Source organism: Macaca nemestrina, chromosome 14 (genome assembly GCF_043159975.1).
Source record: "Macaca nemestrina isolate mMacNem1 chromosome 14, mMacNem.hap1, whole genome shotgun sequence".
Classification (NCBI taxonomy): Eukaryota; Metazoa; Chordata; class Mammalia; order Primates; family Cercopithecidae; genus Macaca; species Macaca nemestrina.
The window spans coordinates 70,141,750-70,155,165 of NC_092138.1; the positions used below are offsets into that span (position 1 = coordinate 70,141,750).

Below are 13,416 nucleotides of genomic sequence, written 5' to 3' on the forward strand. Positions count from 1 at the left end.
AGCCATGCTTGGATGTTACCATGACCAGAAACAACACAAACAGGAGCCATACTGCCAGGAGAAACCTCATCCATTCCATGGGACAGTTCCAGCTTAATTGGACCTAGAAAATCCCACACGGTTGCCCCAGAAGAAGCAGATGCCTCCACCACCATCTCTGTCAGAAGACCAATCTGTCCACACAGTCAGCATCTCCCTTTGCTCATTCTATCTTCCTGTTGGTAGATCCTTGGCCACATGAGGAACCCTTACTGCGAAAGAGTCTGGAATCTATGTTATCTATTTCACCTCCCAACAGCTCTTTCCCCTTTTTTTTTGGTAACTATCTTGATTTGTGTTAGCCTAGCAGTCCACTGGTTTTGGAGGAAGCTGACTCTAGACTCAACCCATGGATAGTACTTGCAATGTGGCCCAAAGCAATGAGCATACTACCCACTTCTAGCCACAGAGATAGATTTAGAGACAAGCATACAACCTAGTTCTGGTTAGTAAAATAAGAGACATTTACGTGAGAAATTTCTGTGAGAGAAACTACCTTAATCTTCCAAGAGAGCTCCCGGAAGCCATCTTCACTCTCTGTTCCTGGACTGAAGCCTTGTCCCCCAAGAAAGAACATAGCCCCGGGAGGGATTAGTTACAACCAGCTTTGGGCTGGAGGGCCACCACCCTAAAATGTTGCTGACCCTGCTGAAGGCAGGGGAGAAAGACTGAATGAAGACTTCAAGGACATTGCTAGGCCACTGAAATAAACCAATTCTGAAATCTTTCCCTACCTCTAGCCTTTCCAGTTTCCTAACCTACTAAATGCTCTTCTTGTTTAAGCAACTTTGAACTCATTTTGGTTAACAGCAATGAAACACTGTAACTGAGTCAAGCCCCAATCTACCTATCTGGGCTCATTTTTTTTAGCATCATTCATACGATGTCATTCACTTTAAATCTCCAAGCATTCTGTTAAGACTGTTCCTGCTGCCTGAATGCCTCTCCTTGCTTTCCTCCCTTGCTGCCTGCCTACTTCCTACTCAACCTTAAGACCCAGCTACAATGTCACCTCCTCCCTGAAGGACTCCCATATTCCCCTGCCCTTGCTCTATCATAGCATACATTGATGTCTAACCTGCATTACAGTATGTGCCCCCTACATTAGATCATAAGCCCTTTGAGAGTCAGGACTGTCCCTCTATCCTAGATGCCTTTCACAGAGTATATGGCAGTGTCTTTGCAGTCATCAAGAGTTTGCTAATTCTTCAGTGATTCCCAGACATGTGTGGACAGTAGTGATTTCCTCTGGTGCGGTATTGCAAATTCACATGGTGAGACAGGCTTGTACAGATTTTCTAGTCAATCCCCAAAGAACAAAGTCATCTTTGATGACAGCTACTCTTAAAATCACCGAGTCCTTACAGTTCATCTAATCTACCATTTCGTTTTACAAAGAAAAGAAAGCAAAGACCAGAGAAGGTGAAGTTGTGGAAAGTTAAGAGTGAAGCTCAGTCTTGAGACCCACATTTCCTACTTCAGTGTCCATTCTACAGCGGTAAGTTGCCTCTTTCTTATCGGCCCTGAGAGTTAAGGGTAAGCAGGACTGACCATCACTGAGCATCACCCTGGGCATCTTTGGCGCGTGTGGCCCACTCCTTTCCACTCCCATCTTTTAAGAGTCCTCCTGCCTTTTGCCTCCCTCACAGTCAACTGGAGAAGCTACTGATGGAAACTATTTATAAATACATAGAGGACAATTGTCTCTCTCATCTTACCTTTGTCAGAGAGTGAGAGACCTTACTCCTCTCAAAGGAATTTCTGAGTTTGTATGAAAAGGAGGAGGGATTCAGAAAAGGTAGGAGGATTTTCTCATGGCCTCTAAACCTTCAGACTCCTCCTCTGGAACATTTAATCCCTTTCAGAGCAGCCACTGTCTGGATTTAGGAACAGTGGGTCAAGGCTGACCCACTGAGTGAATTCCTCAGCTGCCCTTGGCCCCCTCCCTCAGACTCTGGCTCTCTCCTGCTCAGCACTATGCGCCCTTCTGACTGGCTTTGCATTCCAAACTCTGGCCAGCCGTTGCCTTCCGGCAAATGATTACTGCTACAGGGTCCTAGAGCAGGGAACATGGGATCGCACCCCCGGAGTCAGGGAAGGCTTTACGCACAGGTGATTTTTTTTCACTCATGCTTTAAGGATAAATAACTTTGCCAAGTGAGGGAAATGTGAGAATGATGGGCAGGTCGGGAGAGAGCGAAGGACATCAAAGAGAACCTATACAAAGGCATACTTGTCAAAGGATTTGATGCGTCTTGGAATGATATAGTGGGTTGACTGGTGCCAGCCCCCTCCCCAGTGATATATCCATGTACCAACATCTGAAATATGTGAATGTGACTTTACTTTGGAAAAGGATCTTTGCTGATGTAATTAAGTTAAGGAACTTGAAATGAGCTCATCCAGGACAATGCCGGTGGCCTTACATCCAATGACAGGTATCCCTACAAGAGAAAGAAAGAGGAAGACTTGAGACAAAAGAGAAAGGACTGACACACAAAAGGAAAGGCCCCATGAAGAAGGAAGCAGAGATTAGAGCGATGCTGCAATGCTGCCATGCCAAGGAATGCCTGGAGCTGCTGGAAGCTGGAAGAGCCAAGGAAGGATTCTTTCCCAGAGCCTCCATAGAGAATATAGCCCCTTGACCCTGATTTCAAATTCTAGCATCCAAAACTGAAAGGGAAAAAACCTCTGTTTAAGCCACTGAAAGTTTGTGGAAATTTGTTACAGTAGCCTCAGGAAACTCATGCACATGGCCAGAGGTACATTGTGGCAGGATTTCAGGATGCATTGCTGGGTACACCAGCAACCCCTCTATTCCCCCCTTCTATCAGGTGTAGATCAGAGCCATGCTGTCCTTCCTTTACAAGCAAAGCCAGGCTTAGCAAAACCCAGGCATAATCATGAGGTTCCTCAAAGGCGCATAGTCAAAATATGCTAATGGGAGGAAAAGCTCTATCCTCAGTAGGACTTGAGATGAGATTGACTCATTTTAAAAAGAGACCAGAGCCAGCGCAATGGCTCACAGCTACAATCCCAGCAACTCACAAGGGTGAGATGGGAGGATTCCTTGAGGCCAAGGGTTCAAGACCAGCCTGGACAACATAGCAAGGCCCCATCTCTTAAAAAAAAAATTACCCAGGCATGGTGGCACCTACCTGTAGTCCCAGTTACCCAGGAGGCTGAAATGGGAGGATCACTTGAGCCCAGGAGTTCAAAGCTACAGACAGCTGTGATCACACCATGGCACTCCAGCCTGGGCAACAGAGCCAGATCTCGACTCTTTAAAAAAAAAAAAAAAAGACAAAAAACTCACTGCTTGCCTTGGTGAGGGGTCCTCACCTCTTAGGTAAACATATAAAGAAATCATCCCAGCTCTCTCTGGAGGGAATCTGACTGGTACTGCAGATTCACCCAGAGGACAAGAGCCAACCCTCACCTCTCAGTCTCTGGGCCCTGCGATGCCTGAAGCACTAAAGCTGGTAACTTGAGTTTGCAAGAGCTGAGAGACAGCAAGGGCAGAACTGCCTCTTGGGCAAAGGTTTGAAATGAGGAGCCCACAGTGAAGAGGAAACAGTTTGGGGCAACTGGACTCAGTAAGGAAAAGAACCACCAGCAGAAAGGCAAACACCTTCTTCAGGTGCCTAATACTTTCCTTAGGTCTAAGACTTTTTCTTGTGTGACATAAAAGAACACTGAGCATGTGTTCCAGGTTTTGGATCTTGCTGCTGTATGACCCTTCCTAGATCTGGAAAAGAATCTCCCAGAACAGCACCATTGTCCACCTGATGAGTCTGGTGACAGCTGATGGGACGACATGGGGGAGGGGAACACCCACAGGGAAAGAACTGGCCTTAGGAGCCTCTATTCTCTAGGACTGGATAGGTGCTGCCTCCTGTGGGTGTTCCTATGCAAGAGAAGTCACCTTGGGCAATGACAGCAAGAAGACCCCACTGGAACCAAGCTAGGAGTAAAATCAAGGCACTGAGTGTTTTCAGCCAGGAAGGGCATGATTAGATTTGCTTTTTATAGAGATCACTCTAAGAGCAGTGTGGAAAATGGAGTGGCTGGGAAGAAACTGGTAACAGAAGGATCACGTTCCAGAATGTTTAAATAACAGTCCAAGAGAAAGATGAAGACCAGACGAAGGCGGAGGCAGTGTGGGCAGAGCACCGACTGGAGAGGGGGTTCTAACTTGGGACACTGAGCAGAGAGCTGTTCTGTTAAACCAAGATCTGGACAGAAGACAAGTGGCAGAATTCTCTGTCCCATCCCTGTTCCCAGCAACCTGGGATGCTGGGGCACCAGGGCTTCTTACAGCTGAAGAAAATCCTGGACATTTCCATGTTTGAGGCTTTCAGAATTTTAAATAAGAAGAAAAAAAAAAATCAAAAACAGGGCCAAATAAACAGTGGTATCTCTTAAATATTTGCTTTTTTTAAATTATGGCTTTTAAATCACATGCATAATGCACTGTATGTCTGTTTACTCTTCAAAGACAACCATAGAAGCCCCTCCACCCCCACTTTTTAAAGCATCAATTCATCAATTATACCATCAGGGCTCTAGTCCCATAAAGAGACACAATTTTCAGTCGTGTGATGAGAGTCTTCGCCCAGGCTTGGCAGTGCCTCCCTGAGACAGTGTGCATAACCCCAATTGGAGATGAAGTTAAAAATAGACATTGGAGGCTGGCCGTGAATACGAGGCCTGGGCATGTGGTCCTCTGTGATAGACACTGAGGCTAGCTGTGCATGCTCTGAGAGTCGAACCCTGAAAAAGTGCCCAAAGAAATAGTTAGTCTCAAGGGGCTGGCTGGGAAGAGCTAGAAGCCAGAGAGACCAGGCTGAGAGTAAAAGCTGGAGGCAAAGGGGAAGAGCCATGAAGTATTCCCAAGCCCACCAACTGTCAGCCACATGGGTAGGGAGACGCTCTGGGAGTTTAAGAAGATAGCCTGGAACAGACTCATTCCCAGGCCCTTTAGCCAATTGGGCAAGAAGAAAAGCACATTTTATAGGAACCCAGGGCTTCCAATCAGGTGGGAATTTGTCTCCTTCCCACAGCATTAGTTTGAGCCTTGAGTCTGCTATCGTGACCCTTCCTGATTAGGGTTCTAACCTATATTTTCTTATTCTTTTATTCTTCTGTCTTTAACCCTAGCACATATCCTATGGGCAATATTGAATAGTGAGAAAAGCACTGGCTTTGAGATCACACAGACCTAGCTTCAAATTCTTTGGCACAGTAGTACACTATTCTGAGCTTCAATTTCTCTACTTGTAAAATAGGAGTGATAGTACTAACCTCATAGGATTTATTGTGAAGATTAACAGATAATGGTTGTGAAGGTGCCTTGTGATCTCAAAGCACCACATGCACTGCCCCACAAAGTCAGATCATCCTTATTGCAATTGGTGTGGGGAAAACCTTCTGGCCGAGGCACCAGAACCTAGGGGTTGTGACCACAGAATTATGATTTGCAACCTAAGGTTTCACACAGCAACAGCCCTTGGGACTATCCACTTCTTATGACTCAGTGTTGTGGGACGTCTTTTACCCCAATTTCTCTTTTTCTACTGCCCATAACCACCTGTCTCATTCCAACTGGTTCTTGCATGACCTAATTTGGATCTGTTCTTTACACAGGCCTTGTCCTAAGCTCAGGCCTTCCGTAGCCTTTCACAACCATACCAGTCCAACGCGGGCTTTGGCTTGGCAAAAGCCCCTGGTCTCTACTGGTTGGTGAAGCAGAGTGAGGAGGAGAAACGTGATTACACTGACCCTCCAATAATATGGCTCCCCCAGCCCCATGTGCAAGGCTTCCTTTTCGTTCCTCATTATTCTTCAAAGCCCAGCCAAGCATAACCTGCTCCAGGGAGTCTTCGTGATGCCTCAGATGCTCTGAATTCTGGGTCTCATCTGCCTCTTCTAATAGCCGTGAGCACTTTGGGCTTTATTTACATTATAGTGATGTGAATTCATATAGATATTTCTACAACTCCCATGAGCACTTTGATTTACCTGTGTATTCCTTACAGTGCCGGACACAGAGTGGATGCTCAAAAATATTTATTGAGTCTATAACAAATCCCTTCATTAAGGCTTTCTATTTACCAAAGGAACTTCACCCCGCTGCCTCCAACAATTTCAGTGCTTTACAGTAGAGGTCAGAAAGTTATGGCCCATCACCTGTTTTTGTAAATAAAGCTTGACTTGAACACAGCCATGCACATTCATTTATTCAGCATGCATCTCTGATTTTGTATACTACAATGGCAGAGTTGAACAGTCATGATGGAGATCTTACATTATAGGTTGCAAAGCCAGAAATATTTACTCTCTGGCTCTTTGCAAAAATTTTGGTCAACTCAATGTTATAGCAAGGAAGTATAGGTTTCTTTATCTGCAATGCAGGGATAATAACAAACAGCACAGAGCTGTTGGGAAGATCATAAATGATAACAGATGTAAAGTTTTTCTGTACATGGCATACACTCTTCTTGCCACATGAGGTCAAGTTGAGGCTTGAAATCTCAAGTGATGATGGGGTAAGTGTGAAGATGGCCTATCTCACCGTAGCTGCTACCTGGTAAGCATACAGTGTTGCAAAACACATAACTCAAATATCTGCCAATAATGAACCAAACTCCAGCCTGCCCTCCAGAATAGACTGTCCCCATATGGCATTAATCAGATGGGGCTATGGTTGCTGGAGAGAATAAAATAAGCCCCTGAATGTTTCTGTTCCTTGTTTATGATAAATGCTTTTAGAAGTCACTTAATTAGTGCCATTGGCAGATTTGCATAACTGCTGGTTATGGCAGATAAGAATGATTTTTTACTTGATTTGACAGAGCTAACATGCAAACCCCAAAATATTTTCAATGAGCCTCCTAGCTAGTTATCAACATTAATCTTATACTTCCTAAGGTGGGCCTCCTACTCTCAAGGAAGTGACATGTTTTAAGACTTGGGGGAAGTGTGGGTGATGGGATAAGCAGGCTTGGGCACAGCCCTGGGTTTATATGGAAGAAGGAGACATTTCATTGCACTGAGCTGGAAGAGGTATTCATCAAGAGGAGAGAGATGGGCTGGAATTTGAAGGCCGTGCTACTTCTGGCTGTGGTCTGCCCATGGCTGGGATGGTGGGAGGTGAGCTGTTCAGGAGCCATCTCACACCAAGTCTCTTCATTGTGAACATAATGTGCAGCTGTGTTTGTCCAGCTGAGAGGTTTCATCCATCTTAATGATATATAAAGCCTTCCCCCAGAAATGGGGAAGTTGTGCTCCAAGCTCCTGAGCAAGTGAACATGGGCCTGACCCCAGGATCCCATACCTTCTCAGATACCCTCTCCACCACCTCTTGCTGCAGGTTCACCTCACGTTACTGAGCATCAGACCCCTACACGGCATCAAACTGGACCTGGAAAGGAGGCAGAGAGGGTCATTAATACTCTGATTGTGCAGAGTACAAATCTGAGGCCCAGAAAACTGCATATGGCCCCCACCCGTGATATACACAGATGGGAACCCTGATCCCAGCCCTGCAGTCTTCACCATGCTGCCCCTAGCAGAGATGGCCCCCTGGCTCCCTGTTGCTGACTGCAGAACTCTGGGCTGGCCCTTCTGATCCTACTGCCAGCCATGTGTCTAGAGCTCTGCTCAGACAAGACTCTCCATTTAAGATTTCCCACCAGCTGCCCGCAAAGCCTAATCCACGTTTCACTGTCACCTAAGGCTTTCCAGGGCTGGGACTAGGGTGAAGGGAGTGAGCCATCAGGGTACAAAACTCAAGGAGGTGCTCACACTCAGGGTTGTGCAAATGCCATTGCTTTCTTGTGAAGACTGAATAAAATACTGTATATAAAGTGCTTAGGTGCTATAAAAGTATCTGTTATTGTTTTTAATAATAGTTGCACTAGTAGTAGCAGTATTGAGAGGAGCTCTGTTTTTTCTTCTACGTGGAGATTAAATTAACTTTTTCGGCGAATAAACTAAGAGATTTGTAGTTATATGAATGTGAGCTATTGTTCCAGAAGAACTTGCATGCCTTTAGGGGCTCAAATATTCCTAATGAGGACTGTTAGTTTTGTCCCATTTCATGGCCCAAGTGACCCTGTGATGCCGCCCTGCCTTTCTTACATGCGAAGAAGTTTGGATTCCACACTGGCACTAACAGGAGTCACTGACGGATTTTAAGCTGGAAGTGATACAGCAAATCTGTGCTTATGAAGATCCCTCTGGCAATGTGATCTTGAACCAGGCAGGGCCAGAACCAAAAGCAAGGAGGCCAGTTGGAGGCAGGTGAACTGTCCTGGCAGGAAACAATGAGGCCTGAATTAGGGTAGTGGTAGTAGGGATGAGAAAGGGCCAGGCAAGAGAGTATGGATGAGGAAGTAAAATCTGTTCTTCACTCCTGGAAAAACAACTGTGAATCAGTGATACCATCTTTATCCCCAAAGGCAAACAGATCCTTCATTAGTGCTAGCAATTGAGAGCTGTGTGAGGTTTGGTACCCACTAGCTGCTAAACATGCATATAAAAGGAAGCACACCATATGCTATGATGAGTTAATGCCAATTGGCCCCACTCAGATATATACTGCTTTAATTTTAACACTTCATTTGAACAAAAGTCTACTTCTAATGAAGCTAAGGATTCCCGAAGAGTTTCTTCCTGCTGGCCAATTTGACTTGATTTCTTTCCTTGGTGATGAAATGCCTCTTTCGATAGGTATGACCAGGATTCAGATATCAATGAAATAAGACAAGCAACGTCATGGACATATGAAATTAGATGCCTTGGAAGATACTGAGTTCCTTGTCACTGAAGGCATGCAAGAAAAAGCTAGACAGCCACTTGATGGAGTTGTTGCAGTGAATATTCAAACATCAGAAGGTGAGTGGGATAGGGATGTTGGTCTTGATGACCTTTAAGAGCTTCCAAAACCATGAAATTCTAAGAGGTTGAATCAGAAGGGTAGTTCTCGGTTGATCAGGGAAACCCCATAATTACAGCAGATCAGAATGAGGATCTAAGATTCTTCAAGCAAATCCAGAAGTTATAACCACCTCAGGGAAAAAAATCTGGATAACCCATCAGCCAAGATGGCTCAAGGACATGAGAATAGAGATCATCAGAAGAAAAGCTCTGGCTGGGTGCAGTGGCTCAAGCCTGTAATCCCAGCACTTTGGGAGGCCGAAGTGGACGGATCCTGTGAGCACATGAGTTCAAGACAAACCTGGGCAACATGGAAAAACTCTGTCTCTACAAAAAATTAGCCAGGTGTGGTGGAATGCACCTGTAGTCCCAGTTACTAGGGTGGCCGATGGGGAGGATCACTTGAGCCCAGGAGGCTCAAGTTTGCAGTGAGCTGAGATCGTGCCACTGCACTCCAGCCTGGGTGACAGAGCAAAACCTTGTCTCAAAAGAAAAGAAGAAGAGCTTTGCTTTCATCATCATCTTGATGACCCTCGCACAAATGAGAAACTTTTTAGGGATAAGAACTAGGAAAACACTTATTTTCTCTTCTATACAACTGACATGTGTCTCTTTTCACTCTGGCCATCAGAAAGCTCAGAACTTAACTTGCACACGGAAATAACAATCCTGCAGATGCTTGGGTTCTGTTTGTCATCAGTGCCTCCCCCTCTCCCACCTGGCCACCCTTCTGGCCTCTTATTTTAATGTATACATTTTCTAGTCCTAATTTTGTTTTTAATACATTTTCTGGTCCTAATTTTGTTTTTAATCTATAGTTTACCTAATATGTATGTTTCCTATAAGCTACCTGAACTGATCTGGGAAATGAGGAGGAAAGAAACAAGAAAATAAATGATAAACCACCATCAAGGAAATGAATTATTGGCTTTCAGTGGTAAACTGTGAGGAAATTATCAGGGGCGCATTAGACTAAGGGCCATAGACTCGAGTAGTCAGCACTCCTCTGCCATGATGGCACTCCTCTCCACCTGTGGACTCAGTCTCCTCTTCCACAAAATAATGTCTGGAGCCCCAGCCTAGATCAAGCTTTGGCCCTCAAGATTTCCTTGCCTTTGGTTGTTCTGCTCAAGTTCCCAAGTACATCTCCAGATACTGCCCCTCTACCAAGTTCAGGCCTCTCCTGGACTTTAAGTTCTCCTACCTATAGATGACATCCTTGATTTTATATAAATATATATTTAAACAACATGCTTCTATATATTTATTGTGTTTCTTGTACTGTTCTGAATACTTCCTTGTAGTAATTCATGTAAACCTCATAATAATCTTAAGAGAGAGATACTATTATTATGCCCATTTTACAGATTAGAAAACTGAGGCCTTTAGAGGTTAAGTAAATCACTAGTAAGTGACAGAGCCAGATTCAAAATCTAGGCAATCAGGCTCTAGTTTGTGCTTTTAACTATATGTTCCCTCAAATCCAACCAAGACTTTGACTCAGCTCCCAGACCTTACTTGGATTATTCACTCTCCTGTATTATTGCCTTCCTGCCATCCAATTAAATAAAGATTTTCCTGAGTGCTACTTGGGGTCAAACTCTGTGCTGGGACAGGAACCAGGCATGAATCCACATTATCCCACCCATTATATTACGAGCTGTCTATTTGGGTACAGGAGTCAAACATGTACCCCATTCACTAGAATCCAACGGGAAATTAAATACATGCTGTGTGAAAGTTCAATGGTCTATGCCAATGGGACTTGCCTTGACAGAGATGGAAATGCAAAGGGGTGGGAAGAGCATTGCAGGCAGGTGGAAAGATCTGAGCCAAGCCCAGAGGTATGACAGTGCATGGCATATTCAGGAAGGATATGAGGTTTTGAAAATGGTGACATGGCTACATAGCATCACAGGGTATGACTCCTGGCTTTCTCTTTGAACTGGTCTTATATCAACCTTTCCATTCAACTGTTAATAAATACATAGTTGTTGCGTGCCCCTTAGGAGTCAGGCACTGTTTTGAGTGCTAGGGATACAGCAGTCAACAAGCTACCCTCATTCATGGCCCTTCCAAGGTAATGGAAGGCTACTTGTAGTTCATTAAATAAAATAAAAATATGTCAGGTGGTGGTAAGTGCAATGAAGGACAACATACAGAGTAATGGGACAGAGACTGGGGGAAGGTTGCTTTTGTAGGTAGAGCTATCAGAGAAGGCTCTTTGATAAGGTAAGCTTTTAGCACATATCTGAATGGAATGGCGGGTGAGCTATGAAGATATCTGGTATGAAGTTGTCATAGGCAGAGAGAGAAAAGTATAGATGCCTGGAAAATGAACGCTGTTTCTCGCTTTTGAGGAATAGCAAATGAGGGTGGCGAAAAGGTGGTGAGGAAATGAGATCCAAGCTGCTGTAGGGCTCTGGGGCATGTGGGGTCCTGTTTACTGGAGTAAGAACTTTGGAGTGTGCTCTCAGTGCAGTAGGAAGCTGCTGGAACACTGTTGGTGATCCAAACATTACAGCCACGTGAGTGTTTCTAAATCTCCTGGGAAACTGAAGTTCTGTCCTACTACAGGGCTTTTACCCATGCTGTGCCTCTGGCAGGCATGTCTTTCCCCCACTCTTTACTGGGCCATTGCCTACTCCTCTTAGGGAAGTGTCTTTACTTCCCTTTTATAGCACTTACCAAAAGGAACATGACACAATCATATGCGTAACTTTCATTTCTCACTGTTTCTTCCACTAGATAGTGAGCTCCATGAGGTGAGACAGTGTGGCTGTCCCCTTTATGCCTGTATCTTCAGTATCCAGTACAGGGTCTGATTTTTAAGAGGTGCTCAAAAAATATGTATTGAATGTACATGAAAATAAATGAAAGATAAAGATGAAAAGTCAAGGTGGAGCCTCTAACCCTGGGGTAGAGAAGCAACTCTGGCCTGCAGACCATAGAGTGGCCACATGGAAAGCATATTAAGGGTGCAGTTCAGGGTATGATTCTGCCCAGCCCCTAATAACCATGGGCAAGAGAAATGGAAAGGAATTGAGACTGGAGGCAGAAAGAATAGAAAGCAATATTTAAAGCTGTTTGATAGACTTCCTTTCCTGTGTAAAATTTTCATATTAGGGAGAAATGCATGTGTTATAGAGGATTTCATGAATTTAGGGATTTACCAAGGTCTGAGTAATGCTGCAAAGTATGGTGATAACAGTCAACGATTGCTAGTAGTATGATTAAACAACAACAACAAGTGCCAAGTAGCAGAGATTATGCCATACAAGAGTCTGGAGATCTGAGTTTGTTCATCCATTTATTAATTTATTCAATCATTATTCATGCAACAAAATTGATTACTGACCGCATGGTGGGGGCCAGGTCCTATGACAGGCACTGGATTTAGGTTCTGTTTGTTACTTACTAAGTATGCAAACTTGGGCAACGCATTTACCATTGCTGTATAAGGAGGAAAAGAATCCTCATGTATAAGGGAGTGGTCTTCCCCATTAAAGGAAAAGACAAAGCCCTCCATACTTTGTTCAGATATCTGGGTTTCCAGATGGAGAGGTGTGATAGAGTAAAAGGCCTAAATTCTGTCTCCTTGAGTTTCCTTTTCCTCATAGAGTTCCCACTTGGATTCCTCTGGCACACCCGAAGAGTCTGGAATGGTTTCTATAATCTGCTTCATGGCCTAGCAAAATCTCTACTTGTTCCCTAGGGCCCACATTAAATGTCAGAGCTCTTGAAACCTCCATTGACTCCCTACTACCTTAGCAAAATAAATCCCTCCCATCTGCCCCACTTTGAACACTCAGCTCATCAAGTTGTTGTGCAGCTGACTTCTCTGTGTGACTGGAAGGTGGGTTCTTCTGAGTAGCATGTTTTCTTCCCTCTGTCTCCCCAGTCTTTGGCTGAGTGTCTGGCCCAGAATATATTCTCTGTAGTTAAATGGATAAAAAGTCACCAGGCCAGCAGAATAGCTGACAAGTGACACTGTGGTGGAAGGAAGTCTGAACAGACTTACTGTGACTCAGAAAAAGACACCTGTCAACTAAGCTAGCTAAGAATATCAGTAACTACTCACTGAGGGACACTGAGAGACCAGGGGGCCTTGGGGGTGGGAGGTAGGGGTTTGAGTCAATGGAACTTGCTTGTAGAAGACAGAAGGGTGGTCAATTATTTATTTTCTTTAATAAAATTATATTATACCCCATATCTTTGTAAGTTAGAGGTAGATGATGTCTTACTGAACTGTCTATGCAGAGATGTGCCCAGGTCTTCAGATAGAAGTTTGAGCCTCAAATGACACACCCTTGAGGACTTTTGTGCCTTGGGCATCTCTAGCTCAGGGATGCTAATACTTTTTCTAATAGAATGTTAATAATTAAGGAACAAAGACATCCATCCTAAGTAGTGTGGTTGTTCCAGATATATCAAACT

The 13,416-nt window shown here is 44.4% G+C and overlaps 1 long non-coding RNA gene across 6 annotated transcripts in view; it reads right to left on the reverse strand.

Annotated features, from left to right (window-relative positions):
• The window catches only part of LOC105477224 (uncharacterized), a 333,528-nt gene that overhangs the window by 72,948 nt on the left and 247,164 nt on the right, over window positions 1-13,416 (reverse strand). For 5 of the 6 annotated variants that reach the window (XR_011612734.1, XR_011612732.1, XR_011612730.1 and 2 more), the window contains 2 exons: window positions 8,182-8,353; window positions 7,376-7,462 (listed from right to left, as the gene is read on the reverse strand). This is a non-coding gene — a long non-coding RNA (uncharacterized lncRNA). The remainder of the gene's footprint in view (window positions 1-7,375; window positions 7,463-8,181; window positions 8,354-13,416) is intronic. The other variant, XR_011612733.1, reaches the window with a different exon arrangement.